Raw genomic sequence first — 27,542 nt, 5'->3', positions numbered from 1 at the left:
CACATACATACATGCATTCACTCGCAACAACAGACACGCATTCACACAAACATACCAACACACACTCACTTCAACAATCACACACGCATACACATATGCATACACACACGCATTCACACATATCTACACACTTACATTCACACATGCATACACAATACCCTCCCATCCCCTCCCCTGTCAGACGATCGACTTACCTTTTCAGATGAGGAGGTCATCCTCAAGGGAGCGGGAACAGGCGCTTTCACGGCCGGCAGCACGCTGCCATCAGGACTCTGCCACGCCGTACTACTGCTCATAATATGGCAGGTGGAGTCCTTGTGGCATGACGGTGAGGGCTTTGAAACTGCTTCAGTACTCTTAATATGGCGTTCAGAAGTCTGTCACCACTGGCGGTCTTCTGTCGCCCACGGCTTTGGCAGTCTGTGTGAAAGACCACTGAAGTCAGAATGACCATTTAAGTGCCCATGGGGTAGGGACAATGCTTGAAGGACTCAAACAGGGTAAAAAGAAAGGAGTGCTCCCAAGCAGGGTCTGGAAAAGACTGCTGAAAGTTCATACGGGAACAGTAAGTTAAAAGCCATAAATTGTTCTGTATCATTGACAAGGTCTCAATTTTGGATCATACAATTCCATTATCCAATCAGGGGACATCACATGTTGGACATCTGCAACATCCACAAATTTTCATAGCATTTCACAACAATTGTAAATAACGTGTCCTAAGTTTCTCCAATCTCATTTGTCAAGAACAACTTCTCATGCTCACTAGACATAAAACAATAGGGCACTACTATGTGATGGGAACAAAATTTCTGAAACATAAACTAACACTTCATGTGAATGGAACCTGAAAGAAACATGTTAGCAAGTGAAAGGGTATCTTCTCACGAATTCTGCAAAGTGATAGTCCTAAGAAAATACAATGGCTAAACTAAGCAATAGAAATAAATAGCATATTTTATTAACCAATTTAAATCATTCACCATCAAATTCATTAACTCATCATTAATAAACCATATTTGAGATTCATGTTACAATGCATTTAGAAAGGAAATTAACTTTAAAACCACAGTCGTCATTATTCCGTAGAACTGCATTGTGCCACAATACATAGAAGGCACTTTAGGGTTAACAATAGAATCTTAATATCGTTTCAATGCAAACTGTTAATTGACATGATAAGGAAACAGAAAATCTCAAAACAAATTTTTATACTGATACTTTAAGAGCTTTACTACCAGGCTTTTATTCGCTAACCTGCAGCGCATGCACTTCAAAATAAGTTTTCAGTGCAGCACTTTACACATAAACCGTTAAGCATTATTAGTGCACTTAAATGAATATATGATCAAGTTTAAATCTATAGTGTGACAAAAGATAGCAGCCATATATCTGCTGCACCAGGTGCATTTGAGTTCTCAGCTAAGCAACTGGAAATTGTCTTTGAGCTGAGATTACAAATCCTGTATGAGATGGTGTCACAGGAGAGTCTCCCTCTTCTATTGGGAAGAACAGAGCTGCTCCCTATGTAGGTCATCCCCATCTGTCACGGGCCGTATACAGATAACCTAACATAGCAACCTTTCTTTAATTTTATACTAATTAAGCATTTGAAGGAGAGCCTACTCAGTGCTGCAACATACATGAAATGTTAATTTGGGAACCCACAAATTGCAGGAAAGGCATAAAGACAGAAAGGGTGAAGTCATGAAGGGTGGAGTCAGAGTGGGTTATCTCAGAGCTAGTTCACTTATGGTCCGCTAGTACATATTAAAACTCTGCTCCTTCTGCAGGAAATTAATACTTGTTTTATTTTATATAGCTCTTAATTCCACAGTGATGATGTTCCTAAACAGTGTAAATAACTGGTGGTAGCATTATTCAAACTTGCGACCTGTGCTCGCAGCAAATGTTGGGTGGCAAATATTTAACACACTGAGTTATGATGCGTAGAAAAACTGAGCAAACTTACTCTGTTAGAAGCTGACCATATTTTAGGATGGCTTAGAATGTAGAGAAACCTGCTACAGAAATTGGTTCATTTATCACGTTTCAGTATATAATACCGAAAAGATACCTCCGGTGGTAATCTGCTAATCACAGGTTTGAATTTTCATAAAATCCCTCAGCTTGTTATTGTGCCAGTTGTAGAACAGTGAATGCAACATGCAAGTCATTGGTTTTTGTGGTGCTAAGGTAGCTCAGTTACTGTATGTGTTCACTGCAGAAATCCTTATGTAACTAGCAGGTCACCTGTTCCAGTTCTGGTTAAATTGATTTGTGGTTTATGCACCAGCTGCAAACAGATGCATGTATCTTGTCAAGAGATAGGTTTTAATTTTTTATTTTTTATTTGGCTAAGGCTGGTAAAATGGCTATGGTTAATATGTGTAGTAACTAACATCAATAATTAAGGGCAAAACAATTCATTTTCTTTTTAGAGTCGAGCCTGCGTCGCATGCGCTTGCGCATGCGTTTCGCTAAGCGAGACTCTTTAGTAATTAAAAAGGGCTCGGAGCCCTGTCCACATCACGTCCGTGTCTGTGATTGGTTTGTGGGCTTGCCTGTTAGAATCTGCTTGATTTCATTAGTGGAAGGCATGCACATGTCATGCCTTTTCTGGTGGATAGCCCTCTTCGAGCGCATCAACCAAGTACAGAAAACATGCGAGGCTCGCTGTTTTCTGTCGGACTACATTTTCTCTATTTTCCAAGCGCGATCTCGCTTGGCATAAGTCGAACGCTTTACACAGTTAATTGCACTTTTTCGGGTTACGTACATAAATGCACATTTGCTGATAGGTTTCATTACCAGTGAAAAGTCGGGTTAGGAGTTTACAACGCTATCAGCTCTAACACGAGCAACCGCGAGACCCGTTGCATTGCAAATGCTTGTTTATTACAGTAATTGCCCACACACGCATATAGATGCTTACTTTACAAACATCTTATGAAAGTAAAAGTATTCATGCGGCCAGCAGAGAGAATCTTTGTCTTCCCTTCTCTGATACACTACTGGGTCTAGAGACTAGGTTGAGCCGGGCACAACTAGCAAAAACATGCATTAAACGAGGTGTCTCTCATAATGGAATTAAGAGCTCCCCAATGCCCTCAAGTATGCACCCAAAGCAGGCATCGTTGTATGCAGTTGCCACCACGTGTAACAATCTGTGTAGATACTACATCTGGACACACACAGGAGGTTTAGCTGAAACGCTAACAGATGGGTTTTATTGTGCACCTTTATAGGTCATTAACGCTAATGGAAAACAACCTCTTATGTAGTGCTGCTTCTAGTCAATGCATTTTATTCGTTGGAACCTACTTAAAGCTACTCTACATATGGAACCGAATGCGCCTTTAGCACACTCCACATTTTTAAGGGACTTTAACAAGAAGGTTTCTAAATATTCACCAGCGAATGTTTTGTGATAGGCAAAACATATCAGATAAACCTAGGTCATATGTATAAAGAGTTGGAATAGGACAGAAGATAGGCTTGGGCACTGACATAAAACTGATCCCCATTAGTGAATTAGATAGCTAAAAAAGTGACCAATGTTTGGAAATTAGGACAGTTTTGAACTTGTAAAGACATACTATATAACTGTTTTGCAACAAATAGAAGAATGCATGGATTTGCGCTTGCTGCAGGCAATGTTTATTTTAATACCAGGGAATGAATAGTAAAAATCGGCCCAGCAGGCCATAAAACCGGCCCAGAAACAGCCAAAGAACTGGCCAACATACACTGACCTGTCAGACCAGCTCATGGGGCACTTCTTGATTGCCCTATAAGCCAGTTCAACCCTGTACTTACAGAAACAAAGAGAAAAGCACTCAAGCAAAATCCATTGTAAAGTAATACCTTGAACATATTTATTCCTAGGCTACCCTGTAAGATGTCAGGTCACTATACTGAGGTTACTGCTTAGGATTATTTTGTGTAGTTGACCTCAACGACTCAAGCAAAGGTGAGCAAGAAGAGGCAAAAATATGGGGACGTCTATAGCTAGCTCTGGTAGAGCAGGGTCTGAACTTTCACCTCTCCAGAGAGGAGCTATAAATGTCGCCTGAGCTTTCTGCCTTTGGACTTGAGGTAGACATCTAAAAATCATCGGAAACACAGGGAACAGTGAAAAGAGCACTGCAAGGCGTCATGGCAGAAAAATATCCAATGCAACAGTACATGGATCTATCCTCCAGCTGAAAATTGGATCCTTATGACCTGTCAACCTGGATGCACAGAGGTCTGTCAAGAAAGGGCCACAGCAATTGTTTGTTGTGGAAAATCAGTGGGAGCAATTTTCAATCCATGTGATCCACCTGACTCCTGGAAAACTAGTCTGCTACTACATTGTATGGTCCCAGAATATTCTCTTTCAGGAATCTCCCATTACTGATGCAACATTTTCAAATGGATTTCGCCAAGTCCTAAAGAGTGTTTTGCCCTTGTACCCCACAAACAACTTATGTCCCTGACCACAACTACATTTTTCATGTGCATAGGGATTATGTATTTTATTATACCCTTTACAAAACTGTGGATTGCCAAGGAGTTGCTAGGAAGCCCATAACAATTAAAGGCAGTGACAACTTCATCTCTGACCATCTTCCTCAAGTTGAAAACTGGGCATAATGAGCCTCCTATAAGTCTGTATCTGACTTTAATTGCAGATCTGGGGAAGTAGGAATGATGGCACAACTGTTCCATGCTTCTACGTGATCCAGCCACCAAGCTGCCTTTTCCTGTATGCTGAAATCTAAAGATATGGCATCCGCATATCTTAGACCTCTTTGTAAATGTCTTATCTTGAGGCGCTGCAGTGGATATTATTAAACCACCTGAACAGAGGAGGCTAGAAGAGCCACTGATCTTGCCACCTGCTGGAGGGAAACCACTGGGGACTCTCTATGAGCTTCAATTACTTCTTGATTACATTCATCTTGGACTCCGGGACCTGCAACAGCTCTTTATCTGAATCCAGCAAGAATCCTAAAAACTCTATCTGCTGTGAGGGAAATACATCTAACTTTTCCCACTTTAACACAAATCCCAGGTTCTGAATCAACCTGGTTGCCTTGTGATCTGCTTCACTAAAGTCTTGTGACTTAAGAAAATCATGTGTTCTAGATACACTACCCACTATGAAACCTGGTATCCTGACCATCGCCGTTAAAGGTTTTAGGAGTTCAGTGAAGCACACAGGCACAGAGGACTAACTCAAGTGGAGGGAGAAGAACCTGTGTATCTGGTCATGCCAAATAAACTGAACATATTTCTTTTGGGGACAGAAGATAGGGACTATGTGGCAGATGGGTTACTCCGTTACAAACGTGACCAATATCCCATCTACCGTATTATGATTCTCATAAGATATAATGGGATTGTAATATGGCGGAAGGGATATCCGTCATGTGTGTGATGGAGTAACCCCATCTGCCAAACTCTAAATCAGGTCCTAGGTCCCATAATTCATTTGAAATGTAAATCCTCATCCTGTGAAAATGTAATACTGGTTGGAAATGAAGTTAGAATTAGGGAGGTGAGGAACTTTATTTGGAGCCCTGGTTCCATTTGTAAGATGGAAAGATCTTTTGATATGCTATGCAATTGTGAATAAAGAGTGCTATTCTACCCTCTTGCACTGGAAGACACCTGGATGATTTACATACCTTGAATGGTTCCACTTCTTCCTTGTCCTTTTTCCAAGGATGTGCAGCCTCTTCTTCTCTCTGTGGAAATCATATTGATTGGTATTACTGGAAGAATTGGCAATGCTAGAGCCTGTTATTTATTGTGAAGTGGCCGGCAAATAGACTGCTATATCTGCTAACCCTTGGGAAAACTGATTTACCAAAGACATAGGCCAATGCGAAATATGGCTTATCAAAATAGGAAACAGTCTGAACATACTCTCCTATTTCCTCTATAAAATGGTCCCACAAGAACAAACCATGTGCAGCTGATCCAAAATCAGACCCTGCTAAATCTCCCAAATTTGAAACAAACCTTATTTAATCATTAGCATTCTTCAAAAAGCATTTCAAACCTTTGAGCCCAATAAGACAGAGGCCCTCATTCTGACCTTGGCGGGCGGCGGAGGCCGCCCGCCAAAGTCCCGCCGTCAGGTTACCGTTCCGCGGTCGAAAGACCGCGGCGGTAATTCTGACTTTCCCGCTGGGCTGGCGGGCGGTCGCCTTCAGACCGCCAGCCAGCCCAGCGGGAAAGAGGCTTCCACGATGAAGCCGGCTCGGAATCGAGCCGGCGGAGTGGAAGCTGTGCGACGGGTGCAGTTGCACCCGTCGCGTATTTCACTGTCTGCACAGCAGACAGTGAAATACATGTAGGGACCCTCTTACGGGGGCCCCTGCAATGCCCATGCCAGTGGCATGGGCACTGCAGGGGCCCCCAGGGGCCCCGCGACCCCCCCTACCGCCATCCGGATCTCGGCGGTCCGACCGCCGGGATCTGGATGGCGGTAGGGGGGGTCGGAATCCCCGCGGCGGTGCAGCAAGCTGCGCCGCCGCGGAGGATTCAATGGGGCCGCGGTACACTGGCGGGACCCCGCCAGTGGTGCCGGTCCGACCGCGGCTTTACCGCCGCGGTCGGAATCCCCATTGGAGCACCGCCGGCCTGTCGGCGGTGCTCCCGCGGTCCTCCGCCCTGGCGGTCAAAGACCGCCAGGGTCAGAATGACCACCAGAATCTCTGGGTCCAGACTGATTCCTAATTCCTTTGCCTACTTGGCCATAGACAAAACATATGTGTAAGAAGCCCCAAAGTATCCAAAAGATTATCCGTAGAGGATGGTCAATCCCTGTCAATAACTCTTCTAGGATCATGTCCTCCCCTAGTTTAGTTTAGTTGGATCAAGTGAAGGAGTAGGGGCCACCTCATCTGTAATCAAGGGCCACAGGAGTTCTGCCCTCAATTTAGTCCTGGTGGCCTGATCCAAAGAAGAACTCAAGGGAGAATATATTAAAGTGTAAGTATATGATATTCTATAACATGAACCTACGTAAAAAGTACAGAGTCAAAGACATGCATAAAGTTAAACAGGGATAGGACAGGTAGCTGTGTTGTGGACAGCTAATGTGCTGTGATATAGTGTTCTCTAAAGACGTGAGTCTTCAGCTCTTTCCTAAATTGGAGTAGCATTAGGGTAGTCATAATGTATAAGATTATGTTGGTTCATATTCTAGGTACGTAGATGGGAAAAGCCTACTAGTTGTTTATTTGTATTTTTAATCTTAATATATTCCCCTACATGATGATAGGGTGATACGTTAAACAGGGACTGGTCAATGGCATCTGTGATGACCGTAGTCATACTCTGTGTACTTACACCATTATAAAGAGATGTTCTGTCTTTGCCACTTTGGTGAATCAAAGCTCAAAATATCCTCTTTGTTAAAATATATATCATCATACTGTGCAATAGAATCCTTATCATCGAAAAATTGTGTCATCACTACTTTTGCATATATCAGACAAGAGATTCCTCTCTGTAGATGCAAATTCACAATTATATGCCTTACACTCTACCTCCTGCCTGAAAAGTCTGCGGTTGGGAACTGCACATCGCATCATTAACAGATTGTAGCATATTATGAATCAGCATTTCTTTTTCATTTTTGACACTTTTACCAGCTGAGACCACCAGAAGATGTTAACTTCTGGGTTACAGAGGCAGATTGATTTAAATGAGTCCTGCTACCACCATCAGGTTGGGTTAGGTTAGGTTATCTGATTTAACTTTATCCACTGATATTCCTTTGTCAGCATCCTCTGATTTCAAATATGATGGTATTGAAATCTGTATAGGTAGGGATTCTTCCACAAAGATACGTATTTTTATCTTCATAAGATCATACACCTCGAAATCAGCTTCCTGACTCTTCCAAAAGTATCTGCAAATAAATGTTATCCTGAAATAACTCATTACTTACTCCTACGTTCTGCCAATTAGCAAAATAGCAGACAAATAACAGGCTCAAATCTGCGGACACTAACACCAATAACAGAAATGTAGCCCCAGAGCTCTAATCAATTAATTGTAAGTAACCTAAGAAGGTAAAAGTAGCAGACACACATATATTATTGAAGCAGCTGCTTCAAAGCCTGCTCCTCTCTGAATAGTCACAAGGCACGATCCCACCCAGGACGCTGCTGTAAATTTGTTCTCTCTGTGAGAGGAGCCATCATCTTGTGCAAGGGAAAATGTGCTCCACTAAATAGTCTGAGGGAGAGCTTCCTTACAGAAATTGAATATATACACAGGCAGGCCAGGAACAAACAACATAAAAGTGAAATAATGCACTTAGGCTCTCATTACAAAGCTGGCAGTCATCAGACCGCCAGCCTCGCTGTGGTGGTCTTACCGCATTACAAGTTGTGAGGTTTGGCAGAAGCCAAACTGCCACAATGCCACCTGGGCTGCCGGTGCGGTAGCACTGACGCTGCTGGCGGTGAGCTCCTCCAGCAGGGCAGCAGGCCTCTGCCTTCCAGCCGGATTACATGGCTGCACCCCGCCAGGCTTTCCGTGGTGGTCACCCCGCCATGAAAACCCTGGCAGTAACGCACCCAAGGACAGAAATCCCCATTCCTGTCACGGGCACACACACACCCACACGTCCACACACATGCACCCACACATGTCCACACTCTTACAAACATGCACCCCACTCACCCACGCACGCTCTACATACATCCTCATTCACTCGGAGACAATCACTCAAACACACACACTGAAACACGCATTCACGCACTTACACATACTCAGGCACACACATGCAAATGCACACACGCACATAAACACCCCCATTCACACACCCACATGCACACAAACATTCACATTCAATCGCATAAATGCATGCATTCACAACCTCCTCCACATACATGCACGCATTCACCACCCCCTCCGCATACTCACACTCATACTACACCCCCCTCTGCATACTCGCACTCATACTACACCACACTCTGCATACTCACACTCATACTACACCCCCTCCACATACTCGTACTCATACTACATCTACCTCCCCTTTCGCATACTCACTCCTACTACACCCCCTCCTCTCCGCATACTCGCACTCTTAATGCACCCCCTCCTCCTCTCCATACTTGCACTCATACTACACCACCCTCCCCATCCGCATACTCACACTCATACTACACCCCCTCTGCATACTCGCATTCATACTACACCAAACTCCGCATACTCTCACTCATACTACACCCCCCTCCGCATACTTGCATTCATACTACACCCCCCTCTGCATACTCACACTCACGCACTCATACACGCAGATGCCCCCTGCATTGAAACTACCACATATGCACTCACACACGCAAACACACACACAGACCCCTCGTTGGACGATCACTTAACATCTCTTTAGAAGAGGTCATCCGGGAGGGGATAGGTCCTGGTGGTTTTGCACTGCCAGCACCACCACGCCAGCAAGACTCTGCCAAGCCGTATTACAGCTCGTAATACGTCAGGCGGAGTTTTGCTGGCGTGGCGGTGCTGGTGATGCAACCACCTCTTCAACTCAGTTGACCAGGCCGATGGAGTCGGACTTCCTCCCATAATTGGGCAGAAGTCCACGCACAACTCCAAATATGGCAGTCAGCATGCCCCTAGGACTGGCGGTATGTTGGCTGCAGTGGCTTCAACGGTACCTGAAAAAGACCACTGAAGTCATAATGAGCACCTCAATCTGTTTCTAGGCTACAGAGCAGCAAGAAGAGACCAGATCATGAGCTAAGCATCTTCTTATGGATTAAGGAGAGTCTAATTTGTGTTTCATTTTCCTGCTGGGATAGGCGGTATGATGGGAGTTGTAGTTTGCTGTGAATTCTATGGCTATTGTGAAATAGACAACACGAAAAATACTACATCATAAAGCCCCTAGGTGTGGCTATAAATGGTACAATGCAATCCATGTCTTGTACATGATGATTTATGTATAAGATGCATGAGCATCTGAGTTTGAGCACAGTGAATTGTTTAAAATTATGGTTATTCCCTGAGATGAGATATTCGCCTGGAATTTGCTTATAATATTTTGTTTATGATAATATGAGTGGGTCGTACGTTTCAATATGTTGGCGACAATATAATAGCTCCACTTGGGCACAATTTCTTACTTAAAGCACAGAAATTATTATGTGAGTGTATATAAGTAATGCTTTGTACATGGGACAATAATATATAGGAATGGAAAGACAGTGGTTGCTTACACAAGTAAATGCCTATAGGAGCTATGATTTATGATGTAAACCTAAGTCACTGCCATGCCACATAGTGGTCAAATCTTTACATATGCCGTTGTATTTCTCCCTTCTGGTGCCTGAGCTCACAGTTTTATTTTTAGTTTTAGTTTTGATTTAATATTAATCCACTTACACTTTGTTTCAGTTTAATATTTTTGGTAAATTCATGCAAATTCAGGTAGTGGTATGGTAGATGTAATCAACAAACTACCTATCTGTTATAGTAGGTTTTTTATATCTATGTTGACGTGTGCACTTTAAATGTGACATAAAAGTATGACGCTCCTTTGTGTAGTCAAGGCTGCCTTAGCCTCTGAAACGCATTACAGCAGAGTTTCATTAAAATAAATTGGAGCTGCAAATAACTTTGGAGTGTCAGCAGGATTTTTCCAAACAGAAGGAGGAGAGTTCTATGTGTATATGTTATATTCATGTGCACCTGTGAGTGGAACAATACATGAAGGATGGTGTGCTGCACAAGGCATGTATGTTATATGCATGTGCTGGGTGTAGGTGTGATTGTGAAGGGTTCAATACATAAAGGATGTAGTGTTGTACAGTCCATGTATGTTGTATGCATGTGCTGGGTGTATGTGTGCCTGTGAATGAGACAATACATGGGAGACATTGGGTTCCATTTTAGAGATACTGGATTGCATGGTGAAACATGAGGAGAGGTGGCTGAGGAATCCCCCAGTCAAATCTGTATATTGCTGCATTTATGTAAGCTGGGTGGGACGCAATGAAAAAGGGAGAGCCAGGTTCCCCAGTACACTTCAACGGATGTTTTTTGATTCTGAGAGAAGTCACAAGAAAGGGGCCTAGGCACATCTCAGTAAGGAGTTGGGGCTTCTAGGACATTCAAGAAGAGTAGGGTTGAGATCCTAGGCCTTATCTTTTGATACAAATATCACTGTGGCTGACATCCAGGTGTGAAATTCTAGTCGCTCACATGGCTTGTGTTGTGGGGCTATCAGACTTGGATTTGTTCCTGCTGTAGCAGACTGCTTTCAGGGGGAAACAAGAGAAGCGGAGTACCCCCCAACATAAACCTCAAAGACTTAGGGCCTTATTTAGAGTTTGGCTTTTGGGTTAATCCATCACTTCATCACAAACATGACGGATATCCCATCTGCTCTATTATGAATCCCATAGGATATAATGTGATAATAATACGGCAGATGGGATATCTGTCATGTTTGTGATGGAGTAACCCCAAATTAGGCCCCCAAACTCTAAATCACATTTGGTGTGTGGAAATAGATTATAAGAAAGGAGCATGAGACCACAAAAATTCTCAACAATGAAGCAGTCAGGCTGTGCGAGGCAAGCTCTAAACAAGCATTGCGGGTGACCAGCTTTGGGGGACCAAGGCCTGCTAGTCTCTCTGCTGAGTGAGGGGAAAATCATCAAGGGAATCCAGGACCATGTGCCCTGGTGACTGGAGCACCAGCACCTACCTGCTTGCCAAAACCAGTGTGCCTTGTAAGGAACAGGAGAGCTTTGGAGGGAGTGAGGTCTACTGGGGAATCCTGGAGAATGGATCCTCTTAGTGAGGTGTGAGTAGATGGCTGTTGCATCGATAGGGTCATTGCACGATTGCAGAGAAAGTCCGTAACTTTTGTATGCCAGAGGATGGCCACCATGAAGTTAGCCGTGATCTTTGCTGCACCAATCTAGTCATCATCTGTGTGCAATGATAGGCCAGCACCCCTGTCTGCCAGGAGAGTCTGCCATCAAGCAACTGGCGTGCTGAGTGGGCTTAGCCCGTGTGCAGTTGTAAGGCGGGGACCCCGTATGTCGTTGGAGACACCATTAAGAAATCTGATGTTCCGTTTGGGTTGAAGCCCTGTGCAGTGGAGGGACAGTGTCCCTGAATGCCAAAGAGGGCCACTGGGGCCAAGCAAGAAGTGTGACCTGGTTGGGATCATAATCAGAGGAGAGAGGCCACTGTGGTGACCCTAGTGGGCTGGCACCATAACGGAGGACTATTGCATCCCCCACACATTGCAGGTTGAGCCAAGCAACTTACTCAACTTGGAGGAGCAACAAGGCACATCTGATTGCTATAGCTGCAGACCATGTATGAGGAACCCATGGACCACCGAGCACAGCCCACCTGGTCCACGTGCAAAGAACTTACTAGAGGCAGCTGCTGCAGCCCCAGTGCCTACAGAGTGGGCACACTCAGGGGCTCTGGTCGCTCCTAGCTTGCTGCTGCTGTGGGTAAGGCTGATTTGGGCCAGTTGGCCTTGGGAGAACTTGCTTGCCAGATAGCACTTCGCCACTGGAACACTTTTGACTTTAACATACAGTCGAAGTGCGGCTCCTGAGACTCAGACTATTAATGGAGCATAGAATTGATGTCTCCTATAGTGAATGGGGAATAACTGCTACAGCTAGCACATGGAGGGAGTGGGACTCTGGGAACTGCCTAAGATGCACTAGAGCCCTGATCTCAGGGAAATGTGTGGATTGTTTGTGAATGTCGTATTCTACTTTGTGTTCATATATAAATAGTCCTTTTTTCATAAAAGCTTGAATTTGACTGCTCAACCCCTGTATCTCCCCCCCCCCACCACCCTCACCCCCCTGAGAAGGCTTGGAATACTCAACCCAAACTACTACTGACAGACAGGTGCCGAAGGAATACCTGGCCCAGTTGCTAAGGACCCATAGCAGGCCGGCCCCTATGACCTCAACCCCTACTGTTGGCCCCAGTAGCTCCCGCTTGCCCATTGGCTCTCATAACAGGGTTCTGATAAAACGCTTCCAAATATGAGCTACACCCCATGGATTGGGCAATTGCTGTGTAAGGACAATTTTTCAAGTTGTAAAACCACACAGAACTCCTAATTCTTTGGGGTTTAATACATATATTTAACCCATACTCTGATCAAGTGGTGAGCGTATGGGGGTGCCTCAGGGTCTGGTGGAAAGTGAAGTAGGGGAGTATAGAAAGTAGAGGAAAGTTTAGCTTTGGCAGGTGGAGCATTATATCCTCCTTCTACCAGAAGGAGAAAGGGCCCTGGGTGATGGTGCAGTCAAAGCTTCATACAATCTGTCCGAAAAAAAAGGGGTCTGGCCTTCAAACAATCAGAAAAAACAAGTGCTAGAACACCAACTCAATCAGAATCAGACAGAGTAGAATTGCTTACAGTAATTCCTATCCACCTGACATCATAATCAGTGCCATGTTAATGAAATGTATTATTTAATGATTTTTTATTTATGTGATCTATTAGCCAATGCTAATGGAACCCCACTTTGTAAAAATAAAAGGCTTTTCCTTAAGACTTGATTTTTTAACACCACTCAATGCCCATGGAGATTGTTGGCTGGCCCAATAAACATAGTGAGTTGCGCTGCCTGAGTACTTGATCCATCCTGCTTCTCTCATAAAGTGGGGGCAAAATTATTTGACAAGAAGCTCACTGACCAAAAATGTGGGTGATTCAGACCAACTAAATGCTCTGAATTGTATAGAAATTCTAGCAATGGTCAGTGGGAGAGTAATATTGTGTGTTTTTCAGTATTGAAGGCCTGCAAGGGAGGGTATCCCTATTCAAGACAGTGTACATTTTTTCCCAGCTCATCAGGAGGGGGTAGGCTGCTGTTGGGCAATAAATCTTTTCAGGCCTGGCTTGACAGCAAAGCAGTCTGCAAGACATGCTGTAATCATTTGTTTTTTAAATATACACACCGAGAGTGTTGGCCTCAACCAGAGGAGTGTTCTGTTAACTGTTTAGTGCATCATTGCACAGGCTATAGTGTTCTTGCATTGCCATGCACAAGGCAGTATTTTTCATCTCAAATATACACTGAATCAATCTCAAAATGCATACCAGACGAATCAGCTTTACCAATGCTTGTTTGTGCACTGTATTGAAAGGCAGTGTGGTCGTCTGTAATATTATTTGTATTACCTTTTAGTAGCTTCGAGCTCCATCTCCAACAATGTGGCATCTAAGTTATCTAGACGTAGTCAAATGATTGAGGTTTTCTACTATATCTGGTTGGTCCTATATAAAAAGAGTTCAGGGCCTTCAGGCGACGTGACCTCCCTTGCAGGGCATGGAAGAGAAAATGTTCCTTTGCCACATCCTATGAATCTGAAATATTTATGGAGCATTTGGAGCGCAAAATGACAAGCACATATTTGAGTGTCAGCTTTTGAGAAGTTTGCAGAGGCTTCTTTCACACTTGCATGCCATTTAAATATCTGTGACTCTTTCTTAAGCAGTGAAAAACATTGGCTCACTGCTTTCACACACAATTTCCTCAAACAAACTAAATTCAGGTGATTTTATAAAAAATAAACCAGTTTTAAATGCATGACATTGTATTGCAGGGTACCATATGGTTTGGAACAATCTCTTCATTACTGGCTCATAAGACATTTGAGACACTTGTCATGTTGTAGAAGTTGGGAGCTCATCTAGAGTTCGAGAGTTGCCTGCCATGTTTAAAGGACACTGTCTCGTTGGTGGAGATCTCTGTGACAAAACGTACATCTTCCACTACGGCCCAAGAACTTTCACTGAACGACGAGCAGGTCTCCATGATCTATATTCTGAGGGAAGTGCAAGTTCTTGAAACAAATAAACATGACTATAAATACAGGTCTGACTAGCGACATTTCTTGTAAACATCTGACATCAATAGACCCAAATATTTCTCCATTTTCATCCACCAACAGCTCTTCCAAGCTTGAGATATTTCAATACAGTAAGTTCAATATTTTCATATATATATCAGATAGCTTTAGTTGCCGGGCGAGAGCTAATGTTATCACGTAACCCACGTCATACAATACACAAGCATACAGGGCTGTAGTCATGGGGGTTGCATTTGAGGGTTTGGCTAACCAATATTAATGTTTGCCCTCCCCCCCCCACAAAAAAAAATGACCCAGGCACCTAGCAGAGTTTCTTAACAAAATATGTTTATTTAAACCAGGGGTCTCCAACCTTTTCTGTAATATGAGCTACTTATGTTCAAAGAATATCACCCTGAGCTACTGTTATAACTATTGTAATAGTGAGCATAGCAGACATGATTACATCATGAAAGATTACTAACAGTGGTCATCTCAGTGCCTGGGCCAGGGTTTCCACCCGTAATGCTAAAATAGGCTTTTTCAATTTGGAATGCCTGTGCATGTTTAATACATAACAGCCATAGCTGTAATAGCCCTGGTACCAGGGTAATAATAGTCATAAGTCTCCCTGATGCTTCAAGTATCCTATTGAAATATATTTTACAAACTATAATTTTTCTAAAACATGAGCCTATGAGTTTTGAAAATGCGAATATTTTTTATCTCAAATACATGCTTATGACTTTTGGTGTATATTTATTAATTCAGCTTAGCAAACACTTCTAATTTAGTAGGCTGGGTGGCACACAGAAGAGCTCCTTACAGAAAACGGCGAGAGCTACCAGTAGCTAACGAGCTACTTGTTGGAGAAGTCTGATTTAAACAAACAACATTCACATTTAATGATGAAATGTACAGCAAAAATACAACACCTGCTCTTCACTAGTGGTTTTGTATTTGTTATCTGATCACTAAACAGTAACTAAAATAATGCAAATGGTCTGTTGTTTATAATGAACAACTTTGACCCAGAAAATATTTTTCTGCGTGGAGGAGTTCCTTTGCCTATGCCAGACCCATTTTGTTGTTGTTCCAGGCCAAGTCCCACCTTCGAAATTAATTTCCAACTGTTCTTTATAGAAGTACATCTCCATTTCCAAAACGTAGTTTGAAAAAAGGGTTGCAAATATTCACAAACTTGAGTTCATATTATTCCAGGGCATCGCAGCTCTAACATGCCTTTTCCCTGGCCCATTGTAGGATTTTCACATGCACAATATTACCACCCTGCATTAATATTCCACATCAGTAAATGGATTTACAAGTTCAAGAACACGTTTTGTAAAGATCTTTTGTAAAGACCTTGCACACGTAAATCAAACCATTTGAACATGTATTTTGAACTTAAATGCACCACTAACTTTGTGAAGTGAGCCCATCGATAACTGAAAATGTATATTATTTTTAAGGATCACAGAGGTCAAAGATGATCCTCCGCTTTAGGTTCCTGAATAGGTATTATCACACTAATGGCCAGAGGGGGCAGCTAAATGCAGTACTGTTATGCTTTAAGGCAAAATTACTAGTATTTCTAGTTGGGCTGGTTTAATCAAAGATGTAGTAATATCAGTTCTTCTAACCTTGACGGATACAGTTTTAATGAAAAAGAATGAGCACTTATCAGAAAGGATGACTATACTATTTCTACACAAGCTTGCAATACTTCTTTAGCAATTAGCAGGATGATTTCTTTAATTTTAATTATACAGTACCAGCACTAGTTAGCAGTCACATATGAGAGGTTAAGAATTAAATGGACATATTTGAGCTCCCCTCTCATGTACATTATGACAAACAAAGGTTCGCAGTGATAAAAAGATTGCACAGCTGTGCACGTTGAGTAATGTTGTTCATTAGCCAGCAACTTTCTTCACCTTTCTCAATCTGTTAAATGCTGTCACTAAACAAATGCTACTAGCATTTCAGAAGCCAAGTCCAATCAGGAAATCTCCAGATTCCCATATGGCATAGTACTTTGATTAGCCTTTTGAGATATGCCAGGATGCTTCACAAGTCGGGAATTACCTCTATTTGACTCACACTGTTCCAGGCTACAGTCTGTTGAACTGTTGTGAAATAGGTGCCAATCTTGGTATGAAAGTTCGGTTACTGTACCTGCAGCAGAGGATTGCAAATATCCCAAATATCACATTAATATTATCATTGACTTATCCAGTCTCTGCAAACCACGGATCTAACTTTTGGTGATTTTTATAAACTGTAATCTTAGATTTATGGCACCATATCACAGCGCTTTTTGAATATTAATTGTTGACTCTTTTAAACGTTATACTTAGATTTGCTATCTGTAACTGGTGAATTTCTGTGTTTTTTTAGTTCAAAACTTTATGTTGCCACTGATATATTCACCTAACTATAATGTCACATCACCTTTTGTTTTTTTCAGTGAATTTCTAAGGTTTTTCTTGAAATAAAATGAGATCTTTGTATCACACCTAACTATAACGTCAATTTAACCTGTATTTTTCCAGTGAATTTCTAGAGTTTTTTTAAATGTAAAGTCATATTTTATTACCAAATGTAAAGCCAACCCCCACTGCGCAGGCCTTGGCAGTGTGCAGTGCATGGGCTGGTTGCACAACATGGCCTGCTGTCAAACTCTGCAGCCAACCTCTCGCAGTCAAGCAATGCCACGCTGAAGACCATGTACGGCCATGCCAGGCCCTGCTACCAATCTCATGCAAGCAGGCAACACCTGGCCAGGGGAGGGGGTCACACAGCCCCCTCCTGGAGCCACTATTGGACCTGACAACCCCATTCCCCAGGCTCAATGAATCTATGATTAGGGGAGCGAGATGCGTGGCCTCCCCTACCCAAGCATTAATAAGCACTGGGGGCCTATCTCCTTGACATAAATAGTTTTACATTAGGGGAGGGGAGCTCATTAGGGAAGTGGGGCATGTGGCTCCCCCTTCCCAAGCCCAAATGGGTCTGAGGACCCTATCCCTTAGGCTTTTTTTAATTATAGCGAAGGAGGGTGTGGGGCCTCCACTCTGTGAGCCTTAAGACATCCCGGGGAGTAGTTCCACTGGACCCATATTGTAATTATAGAGGCAGGAGCATGTTGTCCCCCTCCTGGAGCCTTATGAGGCCCTGGGACCACATCCCAGTGACCAAATATTTTCACAGTAGGGGAGAGGATACATGGCCACAGGGATACCATCCAATGAGCCATATATTAATTAAAGTGGAGGAGAGTGCATTGCCCCCCCCACCCCAAGCCTTAAGAGGCTGTGGGGATCCCATCCCAAAGGACCATAGTTTAATTGTAGAAGAGGGGGGGCACATACCCCATGCCTTGCCCTAAGAGGTCATTGGGACCCCATTCCTGGGGGCAAATACCTTACTATTTGAGGAGGGGTCAAGTGTTCCGCCTCCTCAAACCCAAATAGTCCCGGGTACACCATTCGCAAGGGACATATTTTAATAAGAAGGGACAGGTCATGTGCTCCCCCTCCGAAGCCTTAAAACACCTGGGTCCCCATCCCCATGGGTTGATTACAATAATTAAGGGGAGGGGGCTGCACAGTTCAAGCGTTTTATGGCCTTGGAGACCCCATCCCCAAGCCTTAATAAGCCACGGAGAACCCATCTCCTATGGATGAATTCAAAGGAAAAGGGACATGCGGTCCCCCCTTCCTAAGTCTTATGAGGCCCCAGGAGCCCCATCCCTCAGGGTCACAAGTGGGTGCCCTGGTGTCCACTGAAGGCACCCACAAACTTCAAGTTGGGGGCCATGTTTTGAGCCCCAGGGAGCCTGTGATATCAGGTGGCTCCCTCCATATATGGGAGCGAGCATTGCTCCTGCCCGGAGGAAGCAGCTGTCTTTGCTTGGTCCCTCGAGGTGAGAGCAATGTCTATTTTCCTGCCCACTCTCCCGCGGGCAGGGAAACACAAGTCTGCTCCCACCTGGCGGGAGCATGTTTACCTCTCTTTGTATAGGAGCAGACTTGCCTTCCCTACCTGCAGTCCTGCAGGTATGGAAGGCATGTTTGCTCCTGTTTGACAGAAGATTTAAAAACGCCCCCACCAGACAGGAGCAAACATTTGTTTCCCTGCCTGCATCAATGCAGGCAGAGAAACTACTCTGACCCAGGTATGGGCTCCCTGGGACAGAGTATTTCAGCCGGCCCGAGGGATGGGGTGCCTGGTGCCGTTTAAGGCTCAGAGAGTGGGGGCTACATGGCCTTCCTCTCTATTTTTGTTGTTTGCGGCCCCAGGACTGGGGTCCCTAGGGCCTATTGAGGCTTGAAGAGATGGGCCCATGGCTCCGCTCCTTTTTTATAAGAAATGGGCCTCAGGGGATGGGATCCTTGGAGCTTACAAAGAGCCAGGGAGGGGGATGTGTGGCCCCCTCCCCTTTTTCCACATTTCAGCCACTGGGAATGGAGTCCTTGGGGCCGCCTTCAGCCCAGGCAGGTCCTAGGTTGCTTGTGTTTCGGTTCAGGGAGCACCTGGCCTGGGAGCCTGGCTGGACTGTTCTTATGAGAAGCAGGATGAAGACTGATTTTCATATGGCTGGGTCCAAACTGAGGTGGCATAGTGGGCAAACAAATGATGGATTTGTATGCGGCCCGAGCGATTGCCAGTAGCTGAGATTAATTCAAGTACTCCATCCATCATCTTGCTCTTTTTACATTAGCTGCTTTAAGCGTATGCCCAGACGTGGGCCCCAGGCTCACTGTACCACTGGAACCAAGCTATACCTGGTTGAAGAGCCCTAATTAGGGTGAAACCTGTCCTAGGTTGCTTGTATGCCAGTTCAGGGGGGACCTGGCTTGGCAGTTTAGGATGGACCATTCTCATGAGCAGCGGGGTCAAGACTGATTTGCATATGGCTGGGTCCAAACTGAGGTGGCACGGTGGGCTAAAAAACAATGGATTGGGATGCGGCCCCAAGCGATTGCTAGTGGTTGAGAGTAATTCAAGCATTCCATCCATCACCTTATTGTTTTCTCATCACAGAGCATGATTCATAGCTGCCAGGTTTCCCAAGTCCTTGTCTGATGTGCTGCTCCAGCCCAGATTTGTCCCTTTAAATGTTGGGACTTGTAGCTCTGTTTTATAATGGAATAAACAAGACTACCAGCCCCACAGTTCAAAGCCAAAACCTGGACTGGAGCAACACATCAGGCATGGACCTGGAAAACTTGGCAGGGCTGATGATCCAATATGCAAAATGTTAATTCATAACTCACTAGCAAACCCTATGGACAGGGCTGCTGCCTGGCCAACTATGGCTCCTGCGACTGGAGCTGGAACTAGTGTTCTCAGCAATTGGCCCCATCCAAGCCTCCCTTAAACATCTACCTTCTACCATGGATACCTACCTTGCTGGTGATTGTCTGAAGGAAGTCCCCTTTTGTACAGCATCTTGACTTCCTTATAACTATGATGGTTGCATGCTAATGCCGTGCCTATGTTTTTACTGGTGCTTTTGATCTAATGTAACTGAACCATCCAACCTTTGCAATACCCCAACTTCAAATCCATCTAGTCAATGGGATTTAAAGTTGAGGTGTGAAAGCATGATTGGTGAGCTTTAACGCATGCCTCTTTTTGTAAATCAAAACCAATTATTCCTTCAAATGAGTAGCACTAATAAATGCTAAATCATCTTGCATACTGCACCAGTTTCCCTACAATTTCAGTGGGAGAATGACCCCAAGCGCCCTTCTTTAATGTTGGTCATTATTGGGGGTCATGCCCCCACCTAAAAATATATTTCTAGCTACAGGCTTGTTGTGTAAGAGTGCTACCTTTTGTGTGCACTTAAAATCTATCCCCAGAATTGGTTCAATTAATATAGACAATTTGTGCAGAATCAAGAAAGCACATTTGCCTTTTGAGTGGACTCTTCATTCTGAAGGCTGTTGTGTGAGTGTTGTGTGCTTGTGATGGACCTCTCTCTGTCCAGTACGGGCCCCAGTGCCAGTATCCATCTCTATGGAACTGTCCATATTTCCTGATCTGTAGCCAACAGTTTGTGTCTGAGTTCTATTGTCTGTGTCCCTGTTCTAGTGTTAATATTTTAGGGTCCATGTTTCTGAGACTATGCACACATAATGGTTTATCAGTATCTGTGGCCTAGTGTATCTGACACAGTGACTGCATACATGTGACCATGTAACTATGCCTATTTCCTAGTGGTAATGTCCTTTCCATTGTCCTTGCCATAGTATCCTGCCCCAATGTCCATATCAAAGTTTCAAAGCCACAGTGTTAGTATTCCAGTGTTATTGTTTCAGTGTTAGTGCCCGGTGTTGAAGTTTCATGTCTAATGGATTGTGTCACAGTGTCAGAGCAGGGCCAGATTTAGAACTGGTGGCACCTGTTGCAACTATCTTTTTTGCTCCCCTTGACACTTCCTTGGATTACTTCACTACCACCTGGCATAAGTGCCCCTAATCTCTCCATTGCCCCTGTTAGAAATTGGGTTTTTGGTTGGCAGTCGGGTTACCTCCTGTGCAAGCAAGGACCCTCACTCTAGTCAGGGTAAGTCACACACAATCCAAATTATCCTGTGCCCACCCTCTGGTAGCTTGGCCCTGAGCAGTCAGGCTTAACTTAGAAGGCAATGTGTAAAGTATTTGTGCAATAAATCATGCAATAACACAGTATAGCACCACATAAATACACCACACAGTGTTTAGAAAAATATATAATATGTATCTGATAAGATGCAGGTCAAAACGATTAAAGTGCAATAAGTAAATGTTGAGCTATCACTGTAAAAGTGATATAAGTGTCTTAAGTCTTTGAAAAACAAATAAATGTCTCTTAAAAACAATAAATGTCTCTTGCAAGCACAAAGTACCTGGTTTGCGTTCAAAATCTCTGCAAGGGTCCGCGGGGGGGCGATGCGTGGAAAACGGGGAGGTGTGCGTCAGTTTCGCCCCTTCGCACACTGAGTTGCGTTGTTATTTTCCACGCAGGGGAAGACTTTGCGTCATTTTCCGGCACGCGGATTTGGTTCCTCTACGGGTTGCGGGGGTTTCTGGCGCCCCGGGGACGGTGTGTGTAATCCTGGGCTTGCGGAGCGAAGTCACAAGCGCTGCGTCGATCCAGTGGGCACTGCGTCGAAATTTCTCCCGCACGGCAGGTGCTGCGTCAATTCCTCTCTGGAAGCTGGGCTGCGTCGTTCCAGGTCGGCTGTGCGTCAAGCCAGTGGGCCGTGCATCGAAGTTCCAGATGCTACACTGGTGCTGAGTCAATCTTCTCGTCGCGAAGTCGGGCTGCAACATTCCGGTTCAGCGTGCAGTGAATTTCTCATCACCATGCAGGCTGTGCGTCATTTTTAGCATGCTGTGCGTTGAATTTTTGCAGCACAAGGAGTCCAGTTACACGAGTGAAGTGTTTTTGGTCCTGAGACTTCAGGGAACAGGAGGCAAGCTCTATCCAAGTCCTTGGAGAGCACTTCTCAGCACAGCCAGAGAGCAGCAAGGCAGCAGGGCAACAGCAAGGCAGCAGTCCTTCTCACAAAAGCAGTCCAGGTGAGTCCTTTGGGCAGCCAGGCAGTTCCTCTTGGCAGGTCTAGTTCAGGGATTCTTTACCAGCAGGTTTCTTGTTCATAAGTATCTGCGAGGTAGAGTGTCTACCCCAAGAAGTGTCTAAAGCCTTTGGTTTTGGGTGCTCTTCTTATACCCATTTTGGGATATGTAGTAGGCTTACCTCAAAGGAAAGTTTCACTTGTTTGTGAAATTCTGCCTTGCCCAGGGAAGGTCTCAAACACACACCAGGGGGTTGGAGACTGCATTGTGTGAGGGCAGGAAGAGCCCTATCAGGTGCGAGTGACCACTCCTCCCCTCCCTCCTAGCACAGATGGCTCATCAGAATAGGCACGCTACACCCCAGCCCCTTTGTGTCACTGTCTGGAGAGAGGTGCAAACAGCCCAACTGTCAAACTAGCCCAGAAAGGGAATCCACAAACAGGCAGAGTCACAAAATGGTTTAAGCAAGAAAATGCCCACTTTCTAAAAGTGGCATTTTCAAACACACAATCTTTAAATCAACTTTACTAAAAGATGTATTTTTAAATTGTGAGTTCGCAGGTCCCAAACTCCACATTTCTATCTGCTCCCAAGGGGAATCTACGCTTTAATCATATTTAAAGGCAGCCCCCAGGTTAACCTATGAGAGAGATAGGCCTTGCAACAGTGAAAACTGAATTTGGCAGCATTTCACTGTCAGGACACATTAAAAACATTAGTATATGTCCTACCTTAATCATACACTGCACCCTGCCCATGGGCTACCTAGGACCTATCTTAGGGGTGTCTTACATGTAGGAAAAGGGAAGGGTTAGGCCTGGCAAGAGGGCACACTTGCCAAGTCAAATTTACAGTTTAAAACTGCACACACAGACACTGAAGTGGCAGGTCTGAGACATGATTACAGGGCTACTTATGTGGGTTGCACAACTAGTGCTGCAGGCCCACTAGTAGCATTTGATTTACAGGCCCTGGGCACCTCTAGTTCACTTTACTAGGGACTTACTAGTAAATAAAATAGGCCAATCATGGGTAAACCAATCAACAGTACAATTTACACAGAGAGTATATGCACTTTAGCACTGGTTAGCAGTGGTAAAGTGATCAGAGTCCTAAAGCCAACAAAAACAGGTCAGGAAAAATAGGAGGAAGGAGGCAACACGTTTGGGGATGGCCCTGCAAAAAGGGCCAGGTCCAACAGCCCCTCTGTTAAATACATTTCATTTGTTTAAAGTACTGGTAAAGTCTGGCTTTACGAATCCACTTAGCTTTCACATAAAATACAGATCTGTTCTTTACAAGGCATCTTAACCCTCTTTTCTACTTTATGTTGAGTCAAAACTGCCACTAGACTAAAGATCTCTCTCTCTAGCAGGAACATTAATCACAAGAGTTATCTTGACAACTTTTAAGTGCTTCCTGAAAGCTGGATGCAAGAAGAACTCTGAAGCAGATGCTTTTAAATCTTAAGTTATTGTAAACACAGCACTCCACCTCCCAGGTCAGTGCTCCCCCCCCAACACACACACAAAGGTCAGCGCCCAGTGCATCTGCAATGGTCACACCACGTTAAAGCTGACCCTGTGTCTGAGTGTCTTCTTTTCAGTGCCAGAACTTCAAGTGTTAGAGCTTTAATGCTGTGCTCATGGGCTTGTGTCTGTTTCTATAGGTATTTTTCACAGATTTCACATTTCAATGTTCACGTCTGGGTGTTATTTGGATAAATGCTACAGAGAAGGAGTAAATACAGTCAGTAAAAACGTCCTAGGCATTTGTAAGGGTCGGTCTCTGGGATCACAGATGTAAGGGTCACTGAGCTCTCCATGAAGAATACTGAGGGTCCTTGCCAGCCAGTGCACCAAACACCAGGGGTGACTAGTGTTAATGTGTAAAAGGGGATTTGACCTGCTACCCTCGAGGGAAGAGGCAAGAACAGGGAAATAAACACAGAGCAGCTGAAAATGAATCACTGCTCCAAGACAGTGGCTGAATCTCTTGGGTGAACTCTATTGAAGTTTGCAGATGCCCTACTGCGCAAGTGGCAGCTGGGTGAGGTTTTCTTCAACCTGCAAGCAGTAGCTACAGCTGTGACATCATCAGAGAGGGAGAGTTCAATTATAAAGCAATTGATTTTGTTGCTTTTGGGGCACAAAAACAGTGGCCCTGGGAGGAGTTACGAAATCCACTTCAATGGCTGGGGGTGGAGTAGGCCAATGAGACAAGGAGAGAGTGGGTGGCAACAATATGTTGGTCATCACAGAGGGGTAGGATGTAGGAAGGGTGCAGGGGGCTGCTCTCCTGGCAGCAATACATGGTTAGAACTGAATTTAGTTTCACTGAAAAAAATGTTCTAGAGCTGAGCAGGTCAGAGATAAAGTGCTCCTTATCTTGACCGTATAGGCCCACGGGAGAGAAGTAACCAGCTGCACTAGTGGGCTAAGAGGTAAATGTGCAGTTAAGCTTCTGCCTGCATCAGGGGCATCGTTGACAACCCCCCCGCTTTCGCTGCTACAGTGGGGTGGGGTTTTAGAAGGAGTGTATGAGTGAAAGGGATGGATGGATAGAATGATGGGAGAAAAGATGGATGGATGGTAGAATGAATGAAAAGATGGATGGGTGAGTGGAAGGGTAAAGGGATGGATAGAGTGAAAGTATGGATGAGTGAAAGGATGCATGTAAAGATAGATGAGTAAAAAGTGGGTGGAGGACTGAAAGACAGGGTCGATGGATGTCTAGATGAAATGATGGAATGGATGGATGAGTGAAAGAGTGAATTGATGGATGGATGAATAGATGGATAGAGGGATGAGTGAGTGAAAAGATGGATGATTAAGTGAAAAGGTAACTGGATGGATGGATGGATGGGTATAAGGATGGATGACTGAGTGAAAGGGTGGATAGATAGATGAGCCAAAGGGAGGATGATGGATGGATGGAGTGAAAGGAAGGATAGAGGGAGCGAGAGGGTGGATGGATGAGTGAAAGGATGGATGGCTGATTGAATTGATGGGTGAATGGATGGATGAAAGGGGGTGGATAAGTGAAAGGATGGATGATTGAGTGGATGGCTTGGTTTGATGGATAGGTGTCCCTGGACCAAATGAGTTTCTCCTTTATGGGCTCCACAGCTACACTAGATCCCTCTGTATTTTGTGGTCCATTCACTCTTTATATAATAAAAATAAAATTCAGACATGCTTCGGGTCCAACAACAAACTGAGGCAGCTAGGGACATTGTTTGATTGCTGACACAGGTACATGAAGGTGCCGGTGCCAGCCATCAGAGATACTGTTTAGGGCTGGTGAAATCCCAGCACTGTGAGCATGTCTGTGTGACAATGTGTGTGGGTTGAAGTGAGGGAGAGTCAGTGAAGGAATGAGTCGGAGTGAGTGATAATGAGTGACAGTAAGGATGAGTGTGTATGTGTGAGAATCAATGTAAGCGTGTCAGGGAGAATGACAGTGAGCGTAACTGAGTGTTACTATGTGTGAGACTGAGCCACAGTAAGACAGTAATTCAGAATGAATGACAATGAGTGGCACTGACTGAGACAGTGTGGGCCAGAGAAGAATGAGTGAGACTGCATGAATTCATGAGACCAAGTCAGACTGAATCAGAGTGATACAATAAACATAGTGCAAGAAAGTCTGACACAACCCTTCAAGGAAAAGCTCTTTGGAATTTGAGCCAAGGATTGCGCCCCCATAATATTTAAATGTCCCCAGCTGCCAGTGCCAAACACCAGATATGCATCGGAATGTTGACCTCACTAAGACTTCTTGGATCTCTCTCTATATGTGGACGAGCAGTCAAGACCTAGCTCAGGGACGGTGATGTAGGATGAATCTAGGAACAGTAACTAAATAAAGTTTCCTCAGTTGCCGACGACTAACTAGAGTTGTGTGATAACACAACCCTTTAAAAATATTTTAATCTACACTAATATAGTGTATAAATGCTAGGATCCAAAATGTTAACTTGCAAGAAGTCTATGTAACACAATATTCAATGATAAAGCAATGCAGTAATGAAAACCAGGGCCTGGCTAAAAAATCTAGACGAGGTTAGAGAAATACTAATGTTGCCGAAGCTTGGAACAGAGTTCTAATGTTTGTGAAGATCAAAACACACCTGAAGCAGAACACTTCTGAAAAATGAAAACATAAAGACAATGCAATGTAGTATGGAAATGGCAATATGGTGAGGCAGGCTCTGCAAATACAGTTTGTAAACCGTGATTGGCAACAACTGCCTGTAACAAAGGACTACTGCAAACTCCCTTCAAAATGGGTACCTTGTAGCAAGTCCCCCATTATGTTCATGATCGTTTAAATACCACAAAGAACATAAAGAAGCAATAGCAATTCAAGTGACGAATACTTGCTACCTGAGGACAGTGTCTCGGAGATAATGGATGTGTTTTAGGCATTAGTGAAGTACGGAGACCTGGGAATAGGGAAAAACAAAATGGTGCAATGCCAAGTACACACAGCAGTCACAACAGACCACATCAGTGACCCAGTCTGGCTAGCTATCTGCATGCTAGACCACTGTACATGGATCAAAGTAGAACCAAAAGAAGAAAAGCATATGCAGTGAGAATGAGGAGTGTTCTTACTAGACAGAATCTTGCTTAATCTTTGTAGTAGTCAATCTTTCAGCATTGCACCTCAGTCTTTGTAATGGGCTTGAGAGGATTCAGCAAATGTTTGCAAAACTCTACAGTCGTTAAGAACTTTACTTCTGCAGCACCTTTCCAGTTTTGTGCTAAGGTAGCACAGGCTTAGAGGTTCTGGACAGCATCTGTGATCGCATTAGGCTGGCTAGGGGCCAATCTGTGTAAGGCTGTCAGCACCATCAACGCAAGCCAGGAGAGAAGTAAGGCCTTTAGGATAAGCCTTTCTGTGTGCTGCTCCATTGTGGACAATGCGTAGTCACATCCAGACAGTCCCTAAAACAAGACTTACACTGCATTTATTAAAAAAATACATAAATCAAGTCTCTGAACTTCAATTTACGTGAAGAGTCTGGTAAACAGCTCCCACAAGAGCTCCTTTTCTTCCCTAAAACCACAATCATCTCCCACC

General features: G+C 44.2%; 1 protein-coding gene across 7 annotated transcripts in view; it reads right to left on the bottom strand.

The window, feature by feature from the left end:
- LOC138288180 (natterin-3-like) overlaps nucleotides 1-27,542 on the bottom strand; it is an 87,504-nt gene that overhangs the window by 30,301 nt on the left and 29,661 nt on the right. For 3 of the 7 annotated variants that reach the window (XM_069229506.1, XM_069229507.1, XM_069229508.1), the window contains exons 2-3: nucleotides 5,676-5,735; nucleotides 195-420 (exon numbers count right to left, since the gene is read on the bottom strand). The exons of 1 other annotated variant lie outside the window; for it this stretch is intronic. The gene's annotated coding sequence lies outside the window, so the exon portion shown is untranslated. The remainder of the gene's footprint in view (nucleotides 1-194; nucleotides 421-5,675; nucleotides 5,736-27,542) is intronic. 3 more of the 7 variants (XM_069229511.1, XM_069229512.1, XM_069229509.1) reach the window with 2 other exon arrangements.

This window comes from Pleurodeles waltl, chromosome 4_1 (genome assembly GCF_031143425.1).
Source record: "Pleurodeles waltl isolate 20211129_DDA chromosome 4_1, aPleWal1.hap1.20221129, whole genome shotgun sequence".
NCBI lineage: Eukaryota > Metazoa > Chordata > Amphibia > Caudata > Salamandridae > Pleurodeles > Pleurodeles waltl.
The sequence above is the reverse complement of the archived record's forward strand: the minus strand, read 5'-3'. Positions and strand labels throughout refer to the sequence as shown.